The following is a 27,852-nucleotide window of genomic DNA, read 5'->3' on the forward strand; positions in this document are numbered from 1 at the left end:
ATCCCAATGTGGGGAAAACTGTGAAGCCAGCCAATGCCTCTACATAGCTCCATCCTTATTTCACATATCATGATATATTGATATATTGTGATGTTTAGCTGGTGATCATCACCACGTTGAAAACAGCTATCACCCCGCTGTAGCATCATGACGCTCATGTGAAAACACCACAAGGGTTTCATAAGTGACAGATGTTTCTGAAACTAAAGAGTTATCAAAAACAAAGTAATTGGTTTGGGGGCAAAGTATTTTATGAGGATAGTTTCTCTTGTACTTTGTTCATTATTTAAAATTTTAAAAACCTATCAAAAATAGACCTAGTTTTAATCCCACTTCTTGTTAGTAGTGCACACAGATGGAAATGTGACTTCTTGCAGGGTCTTCAAATTCACCTTGAGCAAGCAAACCCTGTGTCATATATCTACAAGTGACTACAAACTGCAAAATCTGTCTCTTCTGCAACTACTAGCAACAACATCCCAACTGCTGAACAGATCAAAACAACAGAGCAAGAGTCTTTACTATTTAATGACTCAGAGTGATGAGCTAAAAAAAAAAGATACACGTGATACCAAGAGGACAAGGATGCAAGGTGCCAATATTGAGAGCTACAGGAATGTTGTTTGGGTGGGGGTGGGGAGGATGAAGTAAAATTGAGTGGCAGAGTGAGAATGGAGTTCGAGAAGTGTAAATTAGATCTGTCAATTTTTCATGCCTGGGTCAACCTGCATCACATCTCATATTGCAATGTTGCATTGCCTGCTATTTAACCATCGTACTGAAAGCAATTTCATGATTGCAAACAGCAGGAAAGGAGCTCCGGCAAGGTAAACGAAATTAAACGAGTTTATAAAAATACCAGTGTTTTTTAAAGTGCATATTATGCCTTAATGGTGGCTTTTGAAGTTTGACCACCAGACACTGCATGCAATTATTGCTAGAGCAATGTGTTCACTGAGCACAGCACAATCCCTATATAGGTGTGAGAGTAGGTGTTGAAGAATGCACATACAGAACTGGCAATGCTTAGCAAACTGGTACTTCTGTGCCTAAACATTTCAAATTGGCTGGATCCAGAGAAGGTCAAATGGAGTTTATCTTACTAAATTTTAAAGCCCAAATTTAGAAAAAGCACCCAAGGGCACACACGTTGTTCAATGAGACTCAGTAGAATGTTAATATGCTGCTTGCTTCCTGAACACCTACAGTATTGCTCAAAGTTGGCACCTACCGTATGTATTTATGAAATAGAAATGTTGCACCCATTTAATATAGGATACTTTATCAAGTGAGACCAATGCGTATTTATAATTTATTGTGCAAACGCTAGTCTTAAGCCTGTGTGCATAAACATCCACAAAACTAATCATCTGGAACATTGCAAAAACCAATGTTTTGCAGCTAGATTTGTGTTTGCTAAAAGGACAGAAAACCTGGTCCATTTTTGGTGAGTGAAAATTGGGCATGCTTCATTTGAGATATCAGCTTTGCCATGCTCTGTTAAAATGAATGGAAGTTGCACAACAACTCCACTCGGACAAGAAGAGGGAGGACATTAAACACAATGAATCAACACTCATTTCAATGCACTTTATATACATGGAAAGCTCCCAGTGAATTGTGCCCATATTTTGTAAAAAAAACTACCACTGCCTAGCAGGTACTATAAAACCCCTTACAGATTTACAGCTTGAATAAATGCAAATAATAATAATAGTTTTAATATGCTTTGATCCTTTAACACACACCACCATTCAACCTGTTAAAAGAAAATTATTGCACCCATAGTCAAACTATGGTTGAATTTGGGTTTTTTCTTTCTTTTATGACTACTTCTTCTGAATAACTGAAGCAGACATTAATTCAGCTCTCTGTCTAATCTCTTCCATAGGGTAAAATTGGATGAACATAAAGTTGTTTAATATACACAATGCAATAACCTGCGGGCACATCTAGAATGCCTTGGCAATCCACACAGGATTCCCTATTTTTCTAGCAATCTTAAAAATCCAATCTCAATAATAAGATAACCCTGATTCTTGTCTCACTTAGTACTATGCAATCAGAATCATTCTGCCTGGCACGTATCTCAAAATCAATAAGGAGAAGACATGATGAATCACTCTTTTTAGGATTAAATTTATGTGTGGTGAAGACAAAGAACAAGATAGTTTAAAATCTGTCCTGCAGTTCTATTGGTAGTATTTCTAAGGGGAACTGAGCATCATCCAGCCCGCTCCATCTAAGATGTAGACTTCTGTGTATGTTCACAATCTCAGTTAGGAACTGCATGTGTAAATAGTAGTAGAGGATAGTCCCACTCCTTAAATCAGTAGGCATGCTGGACATGTGTAGCAGAGTCCAAAAAGAGAGAGAAACGCATCAGAAAATCGGAAAACTGTGCTGATCAGTTGTTTGGGGGAAAATACAGGGGGCAATCCTAATTGCGTCCACTGCCACAACAGGGCTGAAAAGAGAGGCAGGGCCGCTGCCATGTCCAGTCAGTCACACACATGTGAGGGGGAGGCAGATCACTGTGTTAGTCTTGCTGTCTTGGGAGCCAACGGATCCTGCACCAGCTTAGCTGCTACCCACTATCAGTACACAATTTTTTTTGGGGGGGGGGTTCCCACAGACTCACTAGCAAGCCTCCCATCTAAGGATGTTTGAGAATTTCAACAAAATTTGGGGAGGGGAAAAGGAGAGAGAAAGAGCAGATATTGCTGCAGTTTGCATGTTCATCTATAGTCTGGAATATGATATTTGTTCACATGGTTGTTGTTTTTAGGTCCGTGAACAATACCTAGTGAATTTGTTTGTTTGTTTGTTTGTTTACAGTATTGCGATGTTACCTTTACATTGAAATGAATGTAAGTTACATAAGTTTTGTAAATAGTTACGTGAGTTAAATAAACCGTTGAGTATGTTGTGTGATTTATGTTAAATAGCAAAAACTGAACAGCTGCAGAGCGGAAACAGCACTGATTGTGAAAAACACAGGTCAGGATGGAAATTACAGCCTTCTTGCATCCTGACTTCCACTTGACAGCAGGCAGTGAGAGGTGGGCAAATACAGGTACAGTACTTTCACTCAATCTAAACCTACCGACCCCAGACAGGTGCAAAGGGGTGGGGGCGGACTGCTCCGTTAGTCCCTTCCCTCTGCTTTTTCTTCCCCAACCAGCTAATAAATATAATTGCCAATTTTTAAAATAGGGCTAAGCATGGACACGGGTTGATTAAGGCTAAAGATTAAGGCCAAAGATTTGTGATCACAACAGATGAGTTTCAATTTAACCACCTTCTTTCAAATTTCATTTTAATGCAGCACTTCACAGTTGATTTTTTTTTAATTGGGTATGTATTTACCATGAGTTATTCATTAGTTTCATTTCTGTAATGGAAACTATGGTGCATTGAATTAATTATTGAGTTATCTGTCTTTTAAGACTTGATGTATACTATAAATGACAATTCTATTTTTTCCGTGTTCTAATTTCTGGCAGGTTTAACTAATATATCTATATTACAGAATGTGCTGAGCCTAAAGTGGCAACAATTTAAAGGTCTCAGAGGAAACCCAGCATCTTCAAAGCAATCCCACAGACAGAGCAGATGTTGTTGCGTCGTTAAGAAATATCTATTGCATGTAGAAATTAATAGTCGCTTGCAGAGTCAATAATCTACCTGCAGCAAAATAGGATGTAGAGAAGTAAATTGCAACTGAATCACCTCTTTACTATGTGCCCATACTCTTCCAAAAAACTAACCATACTCTTGAATATAGGACAATTGATTCTGTCTGAATTCTCTGCCAAAGTATTTTGTGAACATGCTAAGTCAAGGCAGTATAATTTAGAAGTATGCAGCAATCACAATATTTTCCTCATATCTGTAGCATTTGTAATCAGCCTCATCTGCTTCAGAGCCACTGTATGTTGTTCTAATTTGATTTGTTATTCAGGTCCGAAGTTGCTTTGTTAAACCCAAAACTCTGCTTTGTCTCATTAAATATAATGGGAATTCTAAGAGCAGCTATTGTGTGTGTGTGTGTGTGTGTGTGTGGAATTTGTAGGCAAAGGAGTCCCTCAAGAATGGATTAAGACTGCCAAATTTTGGGTAGATTTATTCAGGGATCTTCAAGAAGAGAACCTATACATACATACATACAGTCGTACCTCGGGTTGCGAACACCTCGGGTTATGAACAACTCGGGTTACGAACTGCGCAAACCCGGAAGTATTTTCGCCGTGCGCGCGTGCGCAAAGCGCGAAAATAGCGCTTTGCACATGCGCAAAAATGGCGTTTTCGGTTTACGAACTGCGACCCGGAACGGATCGCGTTCGTAACCCGAGGTACCACTGTACATACATACATACATACATACATACATACATACATACATACATACAATACTCATTCGTATTTCTGCCAAAACTGGGTGCAAATTACAGACGTGGTTGAAGCCTGCCTAATTTCAGAAAATAAACACAGCAATTTTATGATGGGAAATAGAAATAATGTTTTCAAACCCCTTTTTGGGGGGAGGGGCACTTGGTTTGAATATGGGCGCCTGAGGAAAGAAGCCTGTCAAAGTTCAGACAAATTTGTCTAGGAACTATCGCGCTAGCTGATTTTTATCTCTGTTGGTAAAAAGTTGACCTTTTTTTGGTCCTCCAAATATTATCCATGAAGAAAAAGAAGGGGAGGGTCATGAGTTTTAATTGTTTGTTAAGGTAAAGAATTATTGGGAAAGAGGCGGGCCACCCCAGGCCACTCTCCCCATAGCTGCCAAGTCTCCCGCTGAAAAATGCGGGATCAGCAGCGGCGCGGCACCGGAAGTTACTTCTATGCATGTCCGGACATGCGTAGAAGCATCTTCCAGCACTGCGCTACCCATGTTTGGGCACCGGAAATCGGGCAGCACCGGCACCGGAAGTTGCTTCTACGCATGTCCGGACATGCATAGAAGCGACTTCTGGCGCCGCACTACCCATGTGTAGGAAACGGCTTTAAAAATGGGGGTTTCCCGCGAAAAACGGGAGACTTGGCAGCTATGCACTCTTCCCTCTCCATCGAAACTCGGAGAATGGAGACCTGCATTAAGAATGGTTCTGTTTATTTAACTTTAAACCATAGTGATTGGAGTACACTGGGAGTAACTACATACACACATGTGCGCACACACACAATACGAGCTGCTTTTTATTGGCCTATTTTATCTGCAATTTTCCTGAATATATGAGAACGACAAACCTAGAAGGACAATTCAAAGGTAAAGATTAATGCAAAAGGTTTGAGTCTCTTAGATGACATGATATGGTGTTATATTGTACTGGTTTCGCAATATCTACCGTGTTTCTCATATTATAAGACATGTCTTATATTTATTTTTTCCTCAAAAAAAACACACTATGGCTTATTTTCAAGGGATGTCTTATTTTTTTCCTCCTCCTCCTGCCGCGGCCGGCATTGCTGCTGCGCCTATCACTATGTCTTATTTTCGGGGTATGGCTTATATTCCTTGAATGCTTAAAATCCTGCTATGGCTTATTTTATGGGTATGTCTTAAAATATGAGAAACAGGGTATTTTTATGACTGTAATGAAGAACTCAATCACTTTTTAATACTCCTGCACATTATAGTACTTTTATTGTCAAAGTGGTGCAGGTTTTCAGGCTTCATTTGATTTTTACTCATGTGTAATATCCACTGAAAACAATAATGGCTGCACTTAGTAAATTTGTTTCATTTCAAGAACCACTATGTAAAACCTGTTTTATTTAATTTTGTCCTTTAGAGTCTTCTCACCCAAATGCTAGCATTCATCACAAAAATTGAAATGGTGGGGGAGAGTATGAAATAAAATGCCTTCCAAAAGAGGCCTTTTACATCAATATTACTAATTTTCAGTTTTAAAATAATCTTTAAAGGTCTGGACATTTATTTAGATTTATAGCTTGCCTATTCTGAAAGGGAGGGGGTAAAAAAGAAGGGGGAGAGCAAACCCAAGCCACCGTTCCCTCAATTTTCAGTCTTCAGTGGTATATACGATAGCCAAAATGATGCCACAAACATTCAAGGGAGCAATATCAGGAGCCTCAGGGGCATAGCTGCCAAGTTATCCCCTTTTTTAAGGGATTTTCCCTTATGCTGAATAGGCTTCCTCGCGAGAAAAGGGAAAACTTGGCAGCTATGCTCAGGGGAACCGCATTAGATTAAAATTAAAACCCAAGAGGCAGAACTCTAAAAGTAGCCCAATGAGGACTGAGCATGCTCAGTAGTCACCATGGAATGCCGACTGAGCATTGTAGGGAGGGGAGAAATGGAATGGATTAGCTGGAATTCTGAACAGCATCACGCAACACCTCATCACAAGTCCCACCTGTACTGAATATAATTCATCATATTTCAACATGGCATTCTCTCTCACCCTTGGCCAATGCAACACAAAGCCTATGGGTGAAGCACAAACAGGTACGCCTTACAACCATTCTGGAAGGCGCTCAAGGTTGGGCTTTGGCAAGGATGCCCCTTTCTGTTCCTGTTCAATCTGAACCTGTAGCAAGAAGGGGCAGATATGATGCAGTATATATTTGTGTCTATAGAGTTCTCAATGACTTTGATTGGAGCATCAGCATTGGGGGAGGGGATGTTTACCACCATGTCATTTCCCTACCTAATGTGTTTCTGAAGTCACCATTAACTCCCCTGAGGGAAACATACAGCCCCTCTTCACAGCTGCTTTAAAGGTTTGATTTTTAGGGGGATGGGGAAGAAGTCAAGACATCTAGTCATCTAAGATATCTACCCCAGAGCAGCCTTCCACAATTGCCCTCTAGATGTTGGACTACAACTCTCATTTTGCCTGACCATTGGCCACGATGGCTGGGGCTTATTGTAGTCATCCAAAACATCTGAAGGAAAACAGATTGGTGATGGCTGTGCCCTACCTGGATCCAGAGATTGTATTGTATGGCAGGGGTAGCCAACATGGTGTCTTACAACTCCCATCAGCTCCACCTAGCATGGGCAATGGTCAGGCATGATGGGTACTGTAGTTAACCACATTTGGAGGACACCAAGTTAGCTGCCCCAATTGTAATGCAACACATGAAAGGAGAAGGTATGTTGCGTCAAAACATTTTGGATGCATAGGTTGTTGTTTTTATTTTTAAAAACCCCACTAGCTCCTTGAACTATGCAGGAAAGCCAACACCTTTCCTTTGTATACATGTTGTTAAAGACAGCTTAAACCAGTGTAGCTCCTCTTTTATACCCCCATTAGTCAATAATATTATGCTCTGATTTTGAGGGCAACCTGAGGGCAATCTTGTCGTTGTAGAACATGAGAATAAACTGTGCCCTTCCAATATTTCCCTTACCTGAGGACACTCTGTGGCTGAGAAAGCAACCTCCTGACTGAATCTGGCTTGTACTTTTTGGGGAAACTGCATCGGAAAAGCAGAAACATGGAGCAAGTGAGACTAAATTGCCTACTGCCAGCTGGGCAAGATTCCTTTTCCTTTAAATATTTTGGATACACTCACTAGAAGGCATGTCGGATTTGACGCTAACAATAGAAACTGGCTTCCCACTTCATTTTCCATTTAAAGGCCACTCAGGAACAAGGAGGACTTTCACAATCCTGCTGTTTGGCAAGATATTTGGAACTGCTCTCCATTCCCTTCACCTCCTACCAAAAGTGGAACGAGAAAAAGGCGCAGTGCACATCCTTCCTTTGAAAAGCCAATACTGTACTGTACTAGTTACCAGTTTACAAAACTATCAGCCAGAAACCCTGTATGGTTAAAAGTGGGTTTATTGCCCATACTCCTGAAATATATGCAACGTGTGATATGGATATATTGGCATATAAGTATATATAGTGGTATATATGTACATATGCCTGATTTGCCTGACTTTCCCTTAAAAGAGCAAGCCAGTGCCACTATTCCTGCACAACGTACTTACTTTCTTTTAGTACATAGCAGCCTTTATTAGCCATGTGGTGAAATACCGTAGTCACATTAACTTCTCTGGAATCTCGATGTTAGTTTTGCATCTGATCAGAAATCCTGGCCTCTTTCTTCCTTACAAAGGGATGGAACAGCCACAAGAACTGAGCATACATATGAATACACCCTGCATTGCAACGTGTTACATAGATTCTATTTTTTATGGATAATAATGTTGTCTGAGCAATGAACAAATAAAGTGGTATGCAGATGTACACAAGATGTGTGGTGGAGATGTGGACACACGATACTTCATCATGTTGTGTTTGGGGTAGAAACAAGCCCTAATTCTTCCAAGCATTTAACCTCAGCAATAGAAGTGAGGCACTATTTGGGAGCGCTGAAATGAAAGAAAACCAGGTAATCATTTTTCTTTTTTCCTTCTGACTTTCATATCCCACACAACACCACTCTTGCTAGAGTTTCAAGTGTCCATCAGATTAGCTGCTCACTCTCAGAGCCCAGGGAGAGAAAGAGGCCATTTTAGAAGCACCCTTGACTCAAAAAAAGAAATAAAACAAAAAGATTATTATGGCTTCAAAAAGAATTGGCAGAGCCATATTTCTCTGACAGACAACCAGATTTAGTAGACATCTGAGGATAAAAGCTGCCATATTTTGTGTGAAATATAGACACTCACTTTCATTCTCTTTCTCTTTCCCTTCATTTTACTTGCTTGTTTCTTTCTCTCTGAGTGTGTGTGTGTGTGCGCACGCACGCAAAAGCAGGTGAGTGTGCATGCACACACACATCCAAGGACATTTCATCTCTCCAGGCCTAGCAGCATTCCAGCTTCTGGTCCATCTGTTAAAGTCGTAATTTGCAGCCTGTACAAAGTAGGAATTTATAACAAAACTGTAAGTGAAGCTGCTGTTCATGTAGGATTTGCATTTTTCACACTACGTCCCAGTCTAACATTTATACTTGTTTTAGGCAATAACTAATTCTACAACTGTATCGTTTATTCTTTTTTAACCTGAATGTTCCCTGAAATGTAACTCTCCAAGGCAGCAGTCCTATACATACTTACTTGTAATTAAGTATGTGTAGGGTTGTACTGTGAAACTCAGATTATTATGCAAACAAGATTGGCCAACCCCAGAATAAATTTGGCTATCATAATTGCTTCAGGAATTTCAACCATTTTACAGCAATGTCACACAATAGCTCAGAGAGACTACAGGGGGCGGGGAAGAATCTTACCATCAGTCAAGGTTCTACCTCATGAGGAGCTTTGTGTGCATAGAGATCTGCACGTATATGCTTTCAGCATCAGGATGTCAAGGTCTAACATATAGACATCACATGTGGAGGCAACCACTAGACCTCAAAGATATTGCCATCAGAACAATTCGTTGCCCCTCAGTTATGTGAGCACTCCATCACACTAGTAATGCATGAAATGAGATAAAATGTTTGCTAAAAGTGCTCAGGCTTTCAGAGCTTTTCTGTGGGCAGTGTCAGGAGACTAAATGTGCCCTTGAAGGCAAAACAAAAAACCCTGGCCCACATAATGCCTCAGAAACCCCAAATCATATCGTATTGGACCGAATATAAGCCACACCCGAATATAAGCTGCACCTTTAAAACTGGGGGGGGGCACCCAAATATAAGCCACTGCTTCTGGCTGCATACTGGGGTGGGGGTGGGGAACCATGCTGCGTTGCTGGCGGACTTCCCCCTTCCTTGCTCTCTCCCTTCACGGCCTTTGGGGGAAAGCCTGGGGGACTACGTGTGGGGCGGGCGCTGCTTTGCCGTGCTCATGGCACTGCTTGTCCCACGCTCCTGGCTGCATACCATAAGGATGCAAATATAAGCCGCACTTTAACTTTTCATGTTCGGAATTTGGGGGGGGAAGTGAGGCTTGTATTCAGGCCAATACAGCATATCAGTGTGGACTGGGCTGGCCCAATGATGAGGCAGAATGAGACCATCATCTCAGGTGGCAAGAAAACGGGAGAAGTGAACCGGCACCACCCTAGACTCACTAGACTCTCCAACTCCCTGTCTGGGCCTCACTCTGAGAAAAGACAGACGTTGTACAATGCATGCTAACTATATACAAGAGCAGCTTTGTGCATTACAAGATGTGAAAGGCAGGAAGTAAAGGAACTTTCATGCCATTCTTCGCTAGCTTTTTTGTAAGTCTGAAGATCTTCTGCATCTACTCTGTGCCACAATTATCTCCCAATATGAAGAGTGTACCTGCATCTCCCTGGATGAAGATATCCACATTTTGTTTTAGGGCAACAAGCAGAGACATGGGAAGTGGAACATCGGAAGATGATTTAAACCAAATCAGATTGTTGACCCACCTAACTCTGTATTGTTTACGCCAGTGTTTCCCAAACTTGGGGCTCTGGCTGTTTTTGGACTACAGCTCCCATCATCCCTAGCTAGGAGGACCGGTGGTCAGGGAAGAAAGGAATTGAAGTTCAGAAACAGCTGGAGATCCAAGTTTGGGAAACACTGCTCTACACTGTCACCAGTTCTCTAGGGTTTCAGACTGTTGTTTTCCCCAGCCCTTCTTCAAGATGCCGCAAGGACTGAACTTGGGACCGTCTGAATGAAAAATATGTTTTCTACCATTACCGTAAGTTATGACGCTTTCTCATTTGGGAGGCGTCCCAGAGGGCTTGAACCCAAGGCCTTAGGGCTAACAGGGATTCACGCCTCCTAGCAGGCCCACTAGGGAAAACAATGGCATGGCTTATCTGAAAGAAAATTGTAAACTCTTCCCCAATATGTAGACAGGTATGGAGGACAAGTGTGAAAGGCAGCATTCAGTTCTCTTGCAGGAAACATCTTGATTAAGGCTTCTGAAATATTCTCAATGCTTGTTTTCTCCAGCTGGCCTTATTTGTGCTTATATGGCAGAAGCTGCAGCTGGTTTTGCCAGCTAAGTCTGGAATAGGTCTGCATTCTCATTTGTTATAATAGGTGATATATAAGCATATTTTCCCTCCATTACTATTTATTAGTTCATGTGTTCTTCAAATCATGACAACAGCCCAAAGGCCCAAAGGCAAGGTGCCACCTTGTTGAGGAGGGTGCAAACATGATTTCATTACTTCTTATAATGATTTCCACTGAACAAGAGAAAAGACCACGTTTAATAGAGTTCTCCCAGAGAAACTCCTCCAGGTAGTGAAGGCTAATATCTCACTGTTCTTGACAGAACAGTGGGAGTCTGGTAACATATATATCCCACCTAAACACATATTCGATCATCATATCACACCACTATCCTTCTGGGCGAGCTAACTGAATTGAACTCGACCTTCAGAGCCCTTGGAATGCAACAAAATATCTCTGTTTCCTGACATTTATGGGTGGCTTTTCTGCATGGCTGCCTTTATTGCCTTGAAAATAATGGTGAAAGCTGTGTGTACAAACCAGCTATAAACGCTGACAAATCACGCAAAGGGAAGATAGATTTATTCAGTATGGGTTACTGAAGAACTAAGCTAATCAGATAAGATTTACATTCCCCCCTCCTTTTTTTTCTTTTTACAGAGAAGACTATAGCTTCCTGAGATGTTTCTCTTAACAGTGCATAATCATATTCACTTTATGATTTTATTTTAATTCAATTAGCAACCAACAAAAGAAAGCCCTTTCACTTACAAAGAGTGCCTTTTCTTTTTCTTCTTCAATGTTTCAGTGGATTGATGCATGTAAACTATAGTTAGTCTTCTGCAGACAAAGGATTTTGACTTATGTTGTGATGTTGCGCAAACTGTCAGGGAGCTGTCTGGACTGGAAGGAGTGCAACAACCTGTCTGATCAGGAGACATAACCTTGATCAGGAGATAGAAGAATGGAATGGAATCATTCTTTGTGCTGTTCTTTGTGCTGCCCACTTCCTTGCACATGCAATGCACAGTTACCACTTCCCTTAAAGCAAGAATGGGGTGCCTTCTAGTGGCTGGATGCAAAATCCCATCAGTCTCAGTCAGCATAGCCAATGATCAGGAATGATGAGAGGGAATTGCAGTGCAGCAACTTCTGGGAAACCACAAGTTCCCCATCCCTGACCAAAAGCAAAATTCAAAACAACTTGGATGGTTCCTCCAGTGGAAAAAAATCTATAAGGAATTTCAGTGTGAATTGACAGTGTGTATCAATTTCACACATCTCTAACTCTTCACCTTCAACTCAGCTAAATTTTGGTTGGACTTTTAGCTACTTGCAGGTACGAAAAGTATCTTAGTGATTCCATTGTTTTGTCAAACTGAACATCCAATGGGAATCTTCAGTTTCAAGAGTAGTTTGAGATGCACTTCCTTCCTCTGTTTCTGGTGAGAGGGTTCTCCTTGTGGGCCAACAAGTCTATGTACCAGTATCTTTGGGGCACCTTGTCAAGCCAAGTTTGTGTCTGTCACATGACCAGAGGGAGGCAGAAGTTTTTTCTAGGTTGGTGCAGGAGAAACAAGAAAGTGGTTAGATAACAGGACAGGGCATGTGTAGGGCAGATCTCCTCTCCATGGTTCCATTGGCTGAGACCCAGAATAGAAGTCTCTGATGCAGTGCTTTTGACCAGGCCATTCCTGAGAAAGTCAACTCAATATCTGCTTCCAATCTGGAATGAGCACATCATTCTGTGAATTGGGTGTAAGACCGAAACAGCCTCTGCAATACAGACATTTTGAATACCCATGTCATGCAAGGTGGGGAAAGGACCTCCTCCCTCAAACTTGTCCGACACTCATCAAACTTGACCAGCCATCACTCTTATCAAATCTGACAGTCCAGTCTCTATCTTCATGAAAAGGCCTGCATTGCTAGTACACTATACTTCGTTGGTTGGGTTGAGTTACTTTGTAAGTTAGATTATTTGTGCAGGGTTATATTATTTGTGCTGTTGCCCAACAACAGCAAAACAGCTTTTTACAACTTCTGCAGCATAGTTACCTTCCTTGGCCCCAATGTTAAAAATTTCAGGATTGATCCTAGCATATGCATTCTCATTTTGTATTTTTTTTCCTGGGATCTCCAGAGGATGGGCAGTATAAAAACATTGTTGTTTGTTTGTTTGTTTTAAAATATGTTGTACTTTGTGGACACAGTACTCTCTAAAGTCCTTTGCCAAACACCTGTTTGCATTTTGCTACTGTAAAATTCTGCCATATGTCAACTGTCCCAAGATGAGAGAGAGGCTTGGCTCAAAATTCAGATTTAAGATTCAGTGCACTGAGTTTCAGCAAGGGACCATGATCCACACTACGCCTTTTATATTCTTTAAAATTTGACCCTCTCATCCATCGTTCCAATAACTCTTCAGTATTAATAAAACAAAAGAGCTATATCAATCTAATATCTCAGTCTGATGTGATGCCAGTATTTGAAGAAGTGTGATTAATGGAGTTATACTGAAAAACATTTCAGCTAAAATCATGCTACTTTACTCCCTCGCCTAATGAAATGATTAGCCTTAGTTATATGCCAAGCCCAAGACCCACCTTTTCAGACATGGAACCCCAAAATAAATATTAACTTCACTTCTTAATTTTTAATCATACACTTGCATGCAGTGCTAGAAATTTCCCAGGCGCCAGGCACATTTTGTGACTGGTGTGGGTCTAATCGTGACCATGTGGAGATCTGATGGGAGCTGCAGTCAGAAACATCTAGAAAGCACCAGGTAATATTAATCTAATATTGATTCCTCTGGCTGGCAGCAGCTTTCCAGGATGTTAGGCATAGATCCTCCTTGGCCCTACTATCTGAGATACCTTTACTTGGAGATAATCAGGGATTTTACCTGAGTTACACTCTTTCACCCTGCTATGGGTCCTTCCAAAAAACACATTAACTTGAAAGTAAATCTTTCGTCCTCATGTAAATGTAGCTGGAATCAGAGACTTAATAACTGCTTCTACTATATTTTTTATTTAACCAAATGTCTTTGCTTGATCATTATCACTGTGTAGCTTTTGCACAGACATCCTGTGCTTAAGTGGGAGTTGCAGATAAGAAAAATAAATCTGAAAGCAGGCTCTTTAACCTCCTGTGAACACAGGCATTAGCAATTTACCACATTCAACTCTGTTGTCAAATTATTAAGATCTCAAATGAGTTTGCACACTCATTACTAGTAGCAGGAGTGTTTAATGGTCAGACTCTATCATCACAAATCTTCCAAAACTATCCTCCAGGGTCAAAAAAATAGTAGGGAAGATTTCCTTGTGGGTCTGGAAGTCTCCTCTTTGCCATAAATCTCAACAAATAATGCTGTTTATTTAATTTAAGACTACTCCCCTGAGAGAGATTAATGAGACAAGTTGTCCACTAGTCAAGGGAAAGAACACAAGATCTATCCTATCTTATTTCATCACCAGGTTTAATCATTGTAACTGTTATGTAATGTGACATTCACACATTATTAGAGAAGTTAGAGAACAAATTGCATATCACTCATCAGCCGATCATTTTTCATTTGCTTGCAGACTTTTAAAATTAATGAAGCCTTTCCTTTTTCATTAGATCTATTTTTTATCTTAAAATTGAATATGCTAGCAATCAGGATCTCTCTTTCATATGTGCAACAAACCCCAAAAGAACTAGAAGTTAAGCTTACAAAGCTTTTCTGTTTTCAACTCCAGGTTTTCTAGTCTCTAAAACATTGTAAAAATTAGCTTTCCTGTTTGTTTTTTAAAAAACACCCCCCACACATACTGCAAATATTTGCTATGAGATATTTTAGTTACTTGCACTGTTCATTTATCCCCAAATATTATCAGCATTTCTTTATATGATCATCCTAAGGCACACAATTTAGTCAAAGTTAAACACATTTAAATCCTATTTATTTCAATTGAAGTAATAGCTTACATGCACTTAACTCTCCCACTGAAACCAAAGGAACTTAGAAGTGTTTAATATGACTTTCAAGACATACAAATAAATAGATTATAGATGATAGCTAGATTAGATAGATAGATGATAGATACTGTTTCTAAAAAACAAAACAAAACACCACCACCAAGAGTGTCACTTCCTATACAGATGGCAGTTGCTGGAGTCCACTGCCTTGCCTGCATCTCCCCTCCTCCTGTCAAAGTGAAGTTTGATCCTGCAAAGTGACTGCATAGATTCAAAGTAGCAGAGTAGGAATTGCTGAGGCAGAATACTTAATTGAAGTAGGATTGAAAAGTGGGATCTGTACTGTGGGCAGGATAGGGTATGAGTAGAATGAACTGTAAAGGTAAAGGTAAAGGAAGCCCTGACCATTAGGTCCAGTCATGACCGACCCTGGGGTTGTGGCACTCATCTCACATTATTGGCCGAGGGAGCCGGCGTACAGCTTCCAGGTCATGTGGCCAGCATGACTAAGCCACTTCTGGTGAACCAGAGCAGCACACGGAAATGCTGTTTACCTTCCCGCTGTAGCGGTACCTATTTATCTACTTGCACTTTGACGTGCTTTCAAACTGCTAGGTGGGCAGGAGCTGGGACCGAGTAACGGAGGCTCACCCCATCGTGGGGATTCAAACCGCCAACCTTCTGATTGGCAAGCCCTAGGCTCAGTGGTGTAACCCACAGGGGCACCTGTGCCCCTTTAGAATGAACTGTAGGATTGTTGTAAACAGCTATTGCTTAGCCTTCTCCCACTGAAATATAAGGAATTAGCTGGCCCTGGCACACGTTGCTGTGCGTTAGTCTGTCAAATGGAGGGTAATAGTCCCCCTTCAGATCACCCTGAGCCTCGGAGTCCCCGTTTTACAGGTGTTTTGTTTACACACAGGTATCCCTGTGAGTCCCCCCACCCTGTTCCGATCCATTAGTTATCCGGTCCCCTCTTCTCCCCCAGGTTATCCCTGTGATTGGGGTCACCCTGTCCTGAACCATGAGGTATTTGGATCCCGTCCCTCCCATTCCCCCCCAGGTAAGTCCCCACCTCCATTTGGGTGATCTATATCATTCCCCGCAGGGGTGTCCAATGGATGAGGTCTCCCATCCCCTCCTCTCCCAGGTCCGTGGGTCCTCCTTGTGATTGTCCTCCCCCTGTGTTGAGGTATGAATTATTCCATTCCCTCTCCCCCTGAGTCATTCCCGGTTCCCCACCACCACCGTGTCCGGTGGTTTGACGTATCGTGTCCTCTCCTCCCCCCCATTCCCCAGTTCTGTTTGAGTGACCGTGTGTCAACAGTTGTGTCATTGGGCTGTGGGGTTTTTGGTGACAATGTCGGGGTGATGTGTTTCCCACAGCAGATGTGGCAGGTGTGGCAGTGGAGGGGGGAGACCTCTGTTCTGAGGCCTGTGTTGGTGACTCCGACAGTTAGTAATGGTGTCCTGGCGAGGTTTGCAGTGGAGTTTGGGTGGGGGCGTGGTCAGTTGTATCTGCCCCTAGAGATGCAGATTTTTTGGAATAATTCCCAGCTTCCCCGGGTATCTGAGTGGTGGGTTCCGAAATTTGCTGAAAATTGTGTTTTTTCGGCACAGGTATGGCATCTGACCACGGAAAGGGTATGGTGTCACTCTCATAGTGGTAAGTGAGGTTGTGGCCAAAGCTGAGGAGTATTGCTCCAGTGGTTTCTGTGACAAACAGGGTCAGTCTACATTTTATATATATATAAGATAAGGACCAACACTGCAAAACACCTTTGTGGTGTTTTAAGAAGCTCTGCATTGCATCAAATATTTGACCTACTTAAGAGTCAGGGCTGGCCCATCCATGAGGCAAGGTGAGGTGACTGCCTCTCAGCGACCTTAATAGGGCTAAACAGGGGGGCAAAGGATCCCCGTTCTGGGCTCAGCTGAATCTCCACGTCCCCAGAAAGCTCAATCTGGGGTTTTTGGGGGGTCCGCGTTGCTCTGGCGGGTCCCCCTTCCCTTACTGCGCAGGGGAATCTCGGAGCTCGAGATTTCCCCACTGATCTGTAATGGCGGTAGACCGGAAGTCCCAGGATTAAGATCTTCATTCAACCCTTCTTCCTTGGCAGGGAAGGGAGTCACATTTTGGGGCCTGCCTCAAGTGTCAAAATGTATTGGGCTGGCCCTACTTAAAGTAGACCCATTGCAATCAATGGACATTACTAACTTGTATTTATTCCTTTTATTAGGTCTACTCTGGGTACAATATAGCTGGAGACAGTCTATTCAGTGGTATCCAATGCTAGTCCAACTCAGGGCAGACCCACAGAAGTTCACAGACATGATTAATGGGTCCACAATTAAGTAGGACTTAATTGAAAACAACCCATTATTTCTAATTCGTATGAACTGGTTACTTCTATTAATTGGCCGGAGAGAGATTTGTGGTTGCCAAAACCTAGGAAAGTTCTAAGGAAACATCTGCTTCAGCTTGGTTAAATCCCAATAAAGATATGGGACCTGCTCGTGCGGAAAGGGGAATATAACTCCCATAATCCTAGACCCAAACTGGCTAGGGTTGATTGGAGTCCAACAGCATCTGAAAGATCACAGGTTCCCCATCCTTGTCCTCAGGTTTACTATTATCCGTGGGTTGTCCTACCTGTTCCCCACATGCTTTAGCGTATAAGCAGACTGGATGGCAATAGCACTATGATGACAGGAATCTCACCCCTGTCTGGTGTGTAAGTTAGCAGAGTGGCTCACAGTCAAAGTAGTACAGATATTTCCATCATTTAGCCTCCAGAAGATGAGATAAGAGAAAAGAGACACATTGCTGGGCAAGAATTGCAGGATGCAAAATTCTTCTGAGAAATATGTCCCTTAAGGAGCTACATGATTTTTGTCATACGCACACACCACACACATACAGAGGAAGCCTCATAAAAAGTACTTGCCTTTAAATATTTCACCACTTCAGACAATACTTTGAAAGCACAACTTGTCACTGTCTCTATCTGAGCTACGGTACTTTGAAAGTCTCCTGGGAAAACCTGTCATGTGGAGATTGCACCGGGACAGTATTGTTCGCGTCAAATTATATAACCTATTTTTCAGTCACAGTACAATATGGTAAAAGAGGAATGTCCATACTAAATAATTTATCTTCTCCACTGTCTGTCAAGAGCTGAGTTAAAATATTTATTTTTTATTTTAAAAATATTTATTTTAAAAATATTAAAAGTATACAAGGTGTTCTCGAAGCTACGAACATGAGTTTGACCAAACTGCGGGAGGCAGTGCAAGACAAGAGTGCCTGGCTTACTATGGTCCATGGGGTCACGAAGCGTCGGACACGACTAAACGATTAAACAACAACAACAACAAGGTGCCAAAGGGGTTATACGGAAACCACCAAAAGTTACTTAGTACAACAGCAGTCAGCTCCTGAAATAAGTCTGTCGCATGAAAGATAACTCCTGATTGATCCTTCTTATGTGGGGAAAGGTTTGTGATCCAATAAAGAGGGGGTGCGATGATAATTAATACAAAATAGTTAATTTCTTCTTGGACACTCTGTTAGGTACACTGCACAGAAAATGAGCATTGTTCATCCAGCAGAATATCCCTCGTTGAGCACCTTGTTAGGGTGCAGCTTCTTCACAGGACAGGTGTCAGAAAATGGAATCAATGGGCACCTCCCAACAGGGGGCTCACTGCTGACACCCAGAGCCCAAGGGTCTTGCTTCTCCTTATCTATGCTTATTGCTGCCTGATCACTTAATCACCAATCCAAATCATGCATGCAGTAACAGGAATGAATAGATGGAAGAGCATCCTTCATTTGCCTTGTTCTTCTGCGCAGCAATTGGATAGATTGACCCAGATGAAGAAGACAAGTGAATACATAGAAGGATCAGTGCTGAGGAGGAAGCGGGCCACTCACAGAAGGGGCCCAATGAGACCATCTTGCCTAGGAGCTCCCCAAAACAGAGCAGGCACTGAATACTTCTCATGGCATGCCAGGTTACCCATATTTGTGTACTGGAATCTATATGTAATAAGAAGGATCAATAGGTAAGTGGGGCTTAATCAAATTTAAATGGATTGTGGTGGCATTATGAACATCTCTGATTTAGGTATGTTCTCCTTCTGTTTGGCTTCAGCTGTATACATTATGATTAAAACATGCTCTTGAGGAAATAAACCCATGGTCTGAAATTCAGGGGAATAAACTATCTCCCAATAAATGGTGTGTACAGTATCTCGAAACAAGGCCAAAGAAAAAATTACCAGATGGGAATTGATGAAACTACTGTTGGTACAGATGTCACAATCCAGAAAGTCATCTGCTAACATTAAAACATGACCACCATAACATGAAACAGGTCTAGTAATGTGATGCATATATCATATTTTATTTTAATAGATGTCCATTTTAACAATGTAGAGAATTTAAAGATGCAGACACACACTTTTGGCAACTTATTGTGGTTCATTCATTACATTTCTACAAGCTGGAGTCCTTACATGCACTGGTTTTGCAGGCAATTTTACAGACACACACAAAATCCACATTATGACAGCCACAGAGCAGAACTGACTCCAATTATTTTTAATCAGTAGTGTTACTTTCCTGCACCATCCTCACTAAAACAGCCAGCAGTCCCATGTCTGTAAAACAGAGTATGAAGCTGTTTATATTGAGTCAAACCATTGGCCTGTTGTATATTCTGGCTTATGGCAGCGTCCTAAGTCACTGCTTAAGACTATTTTTAAAGTAGTGATATGCAGAGTTTGTGCTCTACTGCTGAACTATGGTTCTTCCCATAGCAATAGCAATGGGTGTCCAAACAAACCATGGACAGATCAACATGGCAAGAGAGCTTCTGTACAACTGAGCCCAAAATCAAATTCCACACTGGGTATCGGAGCCCAAAAGGGTATTTCAATAAGTACTCACTGTGGAAACACTTATGTTCCTTCCTAGAACAAACTGGCACACATTCCTGAAATCATGCACAGCAATCTTAAATTCTCAAGAATCATGCTACCTGCAAATATCATTACCCGACACAACTCTTGAATGCTTTTTATTTATGCAATGGTATTCCCTTCAGAAGCTCCAGCTGGCTAGTGCAAATTGAGTCATCACCACTTTTACTGCCTCTCCTGATAATTTTGCAGCACTAATAGCAGAGGAGTCCTATCCACACCCTGCACACTACACAAAGGAGTCCAGACAGCAGGGTGGGCAAGTGACATTATCAGTGCACACTCAGCACCTTTGCACAGATGCAATGATGCTTCTGGGCACTAAACATTCCAATGATCACAAGTTTAGCCACAAATTCCCTTCCTAATTGTCACGTGTACAACCTCCCAAATTGGTTTCACTCATTTTTAAGGACAATCAATGTTGAATAATATACTGGTAGATCAGCTTAAACAACAATACATATGAGCACTGGGGCTAAGGATTTGGAGTTATTGTACCTCCAAAACTTCAAAAACAGAAAACAGCTAGACAGCATTTCCCAAGATCCAAAGCTGGTGGATCTTGTCCACTTTGCCCACATAAGTCTAAAATAGCATCAAACTATGCACCTTGTTTCTATAAATCTGAAAGTATTTGCTTAGGGTTTTGTCACCATAATCCACCTATATTCGCCTGGGCACACATAATTTCACTCCTGAAATGCTCTGTGTTTAGGGGTTGTTTTTTGTTTTTTGTTTCGTGCTGCATATTTGTCATGAGATTCATTAGCTCCAAACAATAAAGCAGACACATTTGACTGAAAATAAAAGGCCTGCGGCAACCATAAGCAGCAGAAATCTGTGCATAGAAGGAAATCATAGACATGCTTCTTGATGCTCTGAAACCAGCCAAAGTACAGGAGTTCTGCTTCGACAGCTCAGGGAAGCCAATAAAGAAATGCTGGGCTTTAATTATTGAGGCCAAGAGGCACTTGCTACTTCTTCACAATATGCCGCTCAGATGCCTCCACCATTCAAAGAACCTTAAGACTGACATGATAAACAGTGACGGAATTCCAGGCAGCAAAAATGCCCCCGAGTCCCTTCTTCTTTCAGTGTTGACCTGACAGTTATGGGAAGATGGGGAGAGAGGGAGGGAGAAAGAAACTATGAGATTACAGAAGCACAGTCCATTGCACCTTCCCTTGGGCTTGCAGTTACCCTTCTTATTAATATTATGCACTGCATTATTACATGCTTGCTAAAACTGGCATAGTTAAAACTATGGAACTTGCTCTCGCAGGAGGCAGTAATAGCCACCAACACAGAAGGCTTTAAAAAGGGAGTAGACAAATTCATAGAGGGCTATTGCAGGAGACTAGCCACAATGGCTATGCTCTGCATCCACACCTGGAAGCAGCAATGCTTCTGAATGCTGGTTGCTGGTAGCCACAGGAGGGGAGAGGGTTCTTGTGCTGCAATCCTGCTTGTGGGGTTTCCCATAGCCATCTGGTTGGCCACTGTGAAAACACAATGCTGGACCAGGTCCATCAAGTTCTTCTTCTGCTCTTTGAGGGCCGTTTCAATTTTCAGCAAGCTATATTAGCAAGGAGGGGAAAATATTTATCCCTTCATATGCAGTCCAGTTTGGGGTGCCACAATTTAAGAAGCCTATTGAGAAGCTGGAATGTGTGCAAACGAGGGCTACCAAGATGATCAAGGGTCTGGAAACCAAACCTTATGAGGAATGCTTCAGGGAGTTGGGTATGTTTAGCCTGGAAGAGACTCAGAAGAGATACGATAGCCATCTTCAAATATCTCAAGGGCTGTCACGCGGAAGATGGACCAAGCTTGTTTCCTCCTACTCCACAGGCTAGGAACCACACCAATGGTTTCAAGTTATAAGAAATGAGATTCCAGCTGAACATTGGGAAGAACTTTCTGACAGTAAGAGTGAAAAGGACTCCCTCAGGAGGTTGAGGACTCTCCTTCCTTGGATGTTTTTAAACAAGAGCTGGTATGGTCATCTGTCATGTATGATCTAGTTGAGACTCCTGCACTGCAGGGTGTTGGACTAGATCACCCTTGGGGTCCCTTCCAACTCTATGATTGATACAAGGATTCAGACCTTCTTCCCCATTCATTATATTGCATCTCAACTTTTCTGGAGCTATTTGCTCAGCAATGAGCTTTGTACTGTCTGCACTTCTAAGGGCATTCTCCTTCGCTCTCCTTACTTGCACATTAATTTATAGATGTCAGGCACAGGAAGCAAATTTATGTTGGGATGATTCCATCAGGCATAGTTCTACTTGACCCCTCACAATTCCCTGAGTATTTGTAGAGTGTCATCTGAACATCGTTGGTTCTTATATTCCAGAGCTGAGGAATACAGTGAGAGGGCTACATCCCCTTCTGGGCAAATTTCAAAGAGCTACAAGTCAGTGGTGGGTGGGGCCAGAGGCAAAAAAGTCAGAGCAACAGATGCAAATTTGTACCAGAAGACTAGTTTCTATACACATTCGCACACAAACACACACACACCCTCTCTGTTCATCATCCGGGTAAGGAAGAAGCATTATCTGAGTTCAAGGACGCATTCCAGCCAGGGAAAAACACTTTGAGTGTGAAGCATACCTGCCAAGTCTCCCGCTGAAAAATGCGGGATCAGCAGCAGCGCAGCACCGGAAGTTGCATAGAAGCAACTTCCGGGGCCGCTCTTCCCATGTTTGGGCACCGGAAATTAGGCAGGATACTTGGCAGCTAAGGTGTGAAGCAAGGCAAGGGCAGAGTTCTGAGGGAGAGGGAGAGGGAGAGGGAGAGAGGGAGGGAGGGAGGGAGGGAGAGAGGGAGAGAGGGAGAGAGGGAGAGAGGGAGAGAGGGAGAGAGGGAGAGAGGGAGAGAGGGAGAGAGGGAGAGAGAGAGAGAGAGAGAGAGAGAGAGAGAGAGAGAGCGCACTGGGGGGCTGCATTTGGATGCAGGCCTGAGGTTCCCAACCCCTGTCGTATTCCTTTCTCCCTTCACTAGGAAGGATGAACCCACATGACAAACCCTCATATACTTCTCTAAGGGTTATCTGAAAGTCAGAAAAAAGACAAGAATGAAATGGGCTGCTCCTCAATGGATACCAACTTCCCCCTCATGTGCTTCAACTGTGCAGAAAGTCAGGAGGCGAAGCTTTACTCATCTTTGCATTGACAAGCCAGGAAGTGCTTCACCTGGTGCATTCTTGCCTGTCAAGGTGGTGTTAAACCCTGCTAGGTGGGGAAGGAAAATGAAAAAGGTTGGCAATGCTCAACCCTTATTTCCAAGACTGAATTAAAGTATGAACAATGCTTTAATTATGATGTTCCCTGGTAATTAATGGCATGGGAGCCATTTATCTTTAATGTCTCTTCCCTAAATATAAACCTTCCAACTTCACTGGAATGAGATTTTAAAGTAATTACCACTCCATCAAAGTAGTTTTTAATACCCAGCTGAGATTTAATTTGAACACACTCCTCTAACCAGAACGATATTATATTGAGTCATATACAATATTATAATGTATTGGCAGTCCCCGGTTTGATTTTATGAAGATGTAAATAAGCCTAGCACCCATTCAAAACAAACTGAAGCATCCCTGTTGTGCACCAACCTAGGGCTCCTTCCAAGCCAACTCCATTATGAAAAGCAAATGTGGGGAAACAAGCCAGAAAATGGTGGCCGAGTCCCACAGCAAAGAAGGTATAAGGATATATTGGCTGCATGTATGATTCGCACTTGCTTCCCAACTGTCAGGGCTGAGCTGTAGGCAGAACACTGAGATGAGCCGGGAGCTATGCCAGGAGACTGGAGTTAAGAGACAAAGTCAGAAGTCAGGACTGAAAGGCAAGTTGGGATCAAAGGACAAACAACAAAAAGGACATAGGGTGCAGGAAGCTTTGCAGGGTCTATTGGTCCATCTAGCTCAGTCTTGTCTACAGACTCCAGCACCTCTCCAGGCAGGAATCTCTCCCAGTCCTACCTGGAGATTCGAAGGACTGAATCAACAAATATGCTGCACCACTGAGCTATGGCCCTACAGATTCAGGGACACACCAAAGCTCAAGACAGCAGCTTTTCGGACTGGGCACACTTAGCCCTGCAAATTAGTGCTGGGTTGAACTTCCCTCTCCATCTAACATGGGAGCATTTCCATCCATGAATTCTCTCCATTTTGTCCACTAAGGAAGCAGCTTCTCTAATGAAAGACTGTGACAGAAGCATGGCTGGCGTGTCAGCATGTGGATGGTGCTGAGCTGTAATAAAGTATGCACTGGGTACACTGCTAGGACAGACTGAACTTCTGAGTTTTACACACCTGAAATGGCTTCTTTATAGGTAATGTTACTTGGGAGTCCCATAAGAGCTGAACAGTTGGCGCAAAGCCATTTCGGGGGATAAGAGCAAGTGGACAGAAGCACTGGGCACCCCCTTCATGCAACCTGTGCTGTGCTTAACCTCCTTCTGTAGCTGATCATGCTCTAGTGTCAATTTACAAAATGCTGGGGGGGTTCAAGCTTGCCAGACAGTTGTTTTTCCCCACCCAAAAGTTTTGATCCCCCTAACTTAGTGGGGGCTTGTCATTACTAATGCAATCGGGGGAGTGCACTCTACACAAACCTAAAGGTGTTTTCTTCATTATGATGGTGGTGGTGATGGTTGCTGCTGGTGGTACTACTGCACATGAAATAAGCTAACCATTATTAATGTCCATATCTAGAGCCCTGAGACAGATTAAATATTCTCTTGTCCTTCCTTCCCTCTGGTCCCATGTCTGGGTATTCCAAATCCCCGCATTCGTTTTGAAACACTCATAAAGACAGGCTGAAAAAGATTTAAATTAGATGTGTGGGCTGTCTGCTGTGAAACAAAATGCATAGCTGTGATATTTTTACGGGGTGTACGTGGGCGTTTCTTAGCAGGGTCCGTCTCTCTGGGAGCCCCTAAGAATCCAGGGCAAGACAAGCAGCGTTTGAAATCCTTGAGACAAATTATGCCTGGTCTGCAACCGTGGTTCAAGGCTAGACATTATTTTCCTTAGGCTGGGGTGCTGCTAAGAAAGCTGTTTCTGTTTCCATTGCACTTAAAGGGTTTTGGTAGCTGGAAGGGGGCAACACAGATCATTATGTTAAAAACAGAAAATCCCAACAGATGCCTAATGTTACAAAAAATATTGCAAATGCATAGTTCATTACTCTGTCTTTTCCCTGGCAAATATGCATATATCAATGTCAACCTCGCAAAGCATTTACTTAACAGAAATGAAAAGATGGGATAGCCCAGCATGGGAACTGTCAAGAGACAGACAGATAAGGAAAACGGGTACACACACTATACCTTTAAAGCACACTTGAAGCATATTACTTTCCACAAAGAATTCTGGGACAACAGACAAACAAACAAACAGAATTCTGGGCACTGTAGTTTGTTAAGGGTTGGTGGAAATTTGGGACTACAGAGTCCCAAATTATTTGAGGAGAAAAATATATACCCTGTTTCTCATATTTTAAGACATACCCATAAAATAAGCCATAGCAGGATTTTTAAGCATTCAAGGAATATAAGCCATACCCTGAAAATAAGACATAGTGATAGGCGCAGCAGCAATGCCAGCCGCGGCAGGAGGAGGAGGAAAAAAATAAGACATCCCTTGAAAATAAGCCATAGTGTGTGTTTTTTGAGGAAAAAATAAATATAAGACATGTCTTATAATATGAGAAACACGGTAGCATGTACCATAGCTGCCAAGTTTTCCCTTTTCTCGCGAGGAAGCCTATTCAGCATAAGGGAAAATCCCTGTAAAAAAGGGATAACTTGGCAGCTATGCATGGCATGTACACAGCCTGAGTATTCCACCCCACTTTAAAAAAAATCACATATGTGTAAGTATGTCAGAAGCTGCCTTATCACGGGTCCACCTATTTCAGTACTGTCTACACACTGATTGGCAGCAGATCTCCATGTTTTCAACAGAAGTCTTTCCCAACCATTTTTCTCACTTGCACCGTCAGTCCAGAGAATGCTGAATCGGGACTTACAGTTCTAGCAGATGTATGAATGCACAAAGTATGGGTTTAACTGGATTGAATGAATTTCCTTACTTTTGGCAATCTAACTCCCACTGGAATCAATATGACTTCCAAGATCAGACCTGGCCTATAATGTGCAGAAAAGCCAGGTGTTTCATACTTATAGTAAATTAACTAATTTATTAACTCTACTAATAAAAATTAATGTCACACTTTCCCTCCTGGAAAGTAAATCATTAGGGATGTGTGGGTGAACTGTGCCCTCAACATTCACTCAGAAACATCAGTGTGCCTCAGTTTTTGTAAGTTTGCAAAGCAGTGTTTTATAGAATATCTCTAGACTATGCCTATTTGAAAGCAGATTTCACTATAAAAAATTAACAGCAAGTGTATTCAGTCAACAGCAATGAAAAGTATCTAATTTTGGCCACATCGTTATATATTTTTGAAATTTTTAACTTGCACATATTGCTAAGAGCTCATACAACACCTCTATATGGATTTTAGAACAAGTGCTATCATAGAAAATATGCCCTAACCACAAGGATCTGTTTCTTCACTAAGCATTACCATGGCAGACCCTCCAAATGTCCCTATTTTCCAGGGACAGTCTCTGATTTACAGAAGCCATCCCAGTTTCTGATTTGATCCTAGAATGTCCTGCTTTTCCTTAGGACATTTCTGTTTTCATCAAAGAAATACTGGAGGGTATGGAGTTATGCAACCCCCAAGCCAATCAGATAAGTACCGTAACTATACAACCTTTAGAAGACTTCTGAAGGCAGCCCTATATAGTTTTATTATATATGTTGGAAGCCACCCAGAATGGCTGTGGCAAGCCAGTCAGATGGACAGGGTATAAATAATAAAACCGTTCTTCTTCTTCTTCTTCTTCTTCTTCTTCTTCTTCTTCTTCTTCTTCTTCTTCTTCTTCTTGAATAGGACATCCCTATTTCCATCGAAGAAATGTTGGCGGGTATGCCATGGAATAGAAAACCTAAAAACAATCTTAGCTCCTCAATTCTAATCACATTTACATGAGTGCGAGATATTGGATTTCAGTGAAGCTTTTCTCTTGTGTAAATGTTGTTGTTGTTTAGTCGTTTAGTCATGTCTGACTCTTCGTGACCCCATGGACCAGAGCACGCCAGGCACTCCTGTCTTCCACTGCCTCCCGCAGTTTGGTAAATGTAGCTAGGGATATTGCTGTAAACTGTTTATTATTTGTAAAACTCTGATTTGTTTTTAATCCTGAATTTATGTCCAAACAAACATACATCGAATGGCCTTGTTGACATTCCCCTGGATGTTCTAAGTGCATTTTCAAGGCAATAATGTGTTTACAAATGCCTGATACATTAAAACGTTTTGAGAATGGTAGCTGATCTGATTCAAACAAGGGAGAAATGAGAACACTACACAAGTACTGACTATTGAATTAATGAAAGCAAAACAAAGTCAATTCACCAGGGGCAACTGCTGTGGATTACCCAGATTCAGCTAGTGTACTTCTTAAATGCTCCTCCTGTTAAGACTAATTTAAAGAGAATGAAATGAGAACAGGAGAAACCTGATGCTCTTCAATTAGCATTTGAGTGTGGAATGTTTACAGCAAACCATTGGAATAGTAGGGCTTAAATTGTATTCAGTGGAAGGCATACTCACTACTGGTGGTTCGGCATGTTCTCAAAATACTGCTGATTATACCTGTGCCCAGAAGATTGAGAAAGCTGTCTTAAAGGATTACAACCTCCAGGCTTACATTTCCGATTTGTACAACCGCTGAAGGGCATCGAGCAAAATCATTTTGCGAAGGTACAGTACCGTATATGCATCTCAAGTATTGCTTCCTGGCATGCATGAAAGCAACAAACTGGCCTTAGCGTACAACAAACCAGGGACAAGAGCATTTAAAGAAAAGGAAACACTTTTGTATCCCTCAAATGAAAACAGACTATTCTTCAGGAACAGAAAGGCTTGTTCT

The 27,852-nt window shown here is 42.0% G+C and overlaps 1 protein-coding gene across 4 annotated transcripts in view; it reads right to left on the minus strand.

Moving 5' to 3' along the window:
• ST6GALNAC3 (ST6 N-acetylgalactosaminide alpha-2,6-sialyltransferase 3) overlaps nucleotides 1-27,852 on the minus strand; it is a 260,006-nt gene that overhangs the window by 155,339 nt on the left and 76,815 nt on the right. The window lies entirely within an intron of this gene.

Source organism: Zootoca vivipara, chromosome 7 (genome assembly GCF_963506605.1).
Source record: "Zootoca vivipara chromosome 7, rZooViv1.1, whole genome shotgun sequence".
In the NCBI taxonomy this organism is placed as follows: domain Eukaryota; kingdom Metazoa; phylum Chordata; class Lepidosauria; order Squamata; family Lacertidae; genus Zootoca; species Zootoca vivipara.